This window comes from Hippocampus comes, unplaced genomic scaffold, assembly GCF_001891065.2.
Source record: "Hippocampus comes isolate QL1 unplaced genomic scaffold, H_comes_QL1_v1.1 C16908312, whole genome shotgun sequence".
Lineage (NCBI taxonomy): Eukaryota > Metazoa > Chordata > Actinopteri > Syngnathiformes > Syngnathidae > Hippocampus > Hippocampus comes.
Window position 1 is genome coordinate 1 of NW_017840887.1, and position 1,178 is coordinate 1,178.

At 45.7% G+C, this 1,178-nt stretch overlaps 1 long non-coding RNA gene across 1 annotated transcript; it reads left to right on the forward strand.

Moving 5' to 3' along the window:
- Positions 1-503: 503 nt before the first annotated feature.
- On the forward strand, positions 504-964 carry LOC109509462 (uncharacterized). The gene is made up of 2 exons (XR_002166948.1): positions 504-727; positions 850-964. It is a non-coding gene; the product is annotated as an uncharacterized LOC109509462 (long non-coding RNA).
- The last annotated feature ends 214 nt before the right edge of the window (positions 965-1,178 follow it).

Consider the following 1,178-nt stretch of genomic DNA (forward strand, 5'->3'; position numbering starts at 1 on the left):
TATTTTGCAGCACACGTGTATCACCCGAGCAGTCCCGACGGATGATGGCGGACTCATCTGCGAGTGTTTACAAATTGAAGGGACTACAACCGGGTTTCTTCGCACAAAGGCACCCGGTCGTCTATCCTCATAACCTGTTTGTTGAACAGCAGTAGGAGGTGACAGAATTAGATACTTCTGCGGTAGCTGGAGGCTTCACCTCTTGTCTCTCCCATGGTTCCTGCACATCTTGCATCATACGCTGCCGTTAATGCGGAATTCAACGCCCACGGAGAGTTGAAATCATTTTGTGTGGCAGAAGGATGCAAAACCACATTTGATTTGAAAAGCGCAATTGGCGACAGTCGACGGTCGACGCCACGTGTTTGTCTTTAGATCTGATGGCAGGACGCGTTCTCAATATAACCGTGACCATGAAAATATTCGTATCTTAGCGCAGACTTTGTGTGAAGTGATTTGGAATTCATCGGCCGTGATCGCAAAAAAGAATAAGTGCCATTCAGCAGACTGATGTCAGCAAGTTGGCTTTTACTGGATTTGGGCAACAGACAGTCTATGAGCCATCCTGGTACATTCCTCCGTCGGTCGTTTGCAGTTTGGCTTGTTCAGTAGGGCAGCATTTCTGTTTGCGTCACTGTGTAATTATGTGGCTTGTTTCAGATCTGGGATACAGCCGGCCAGGAAAGATTCCGAAGCGTGACACACGCCTACTATAGAGATGCCCAAGGTAACCTTTACTTGTTTAGTCTACTTCCTCATACTGTTTGTGTGTGTGGGAGCGACCTTTCTACAAAGTAAGACATGCACTCCTTTTCAAAGAGATTGTGTGTCTTTTCCTCTTTTTTACAGCACTACTTCTGCTTTATGATATCACCAATAAGCCATCATTTGACAATATCAGGGTAAGATTTATTTTTATTTTTTTAGGCTATGCGCTCCCTTTGTATTGTAAACTTCCTGTTTCGAAAAGCCCCTTTACAAACCACAATGAGGGCTTCCATTCCCTCTTCCTCCACCGGAAGCGGCACAATGTTATCAAAACAGGCCGGTTTAGATCATGAAAAGCAGTCAAAGTGTTCCTCGGTGGCTCTTTCTCACAGCGATTGATTGATGGGCGTGCCCCCGGGGAAACGAGCACGATGGAGTCTTGAGATATTTGTTTGTAAATGTGTCACACA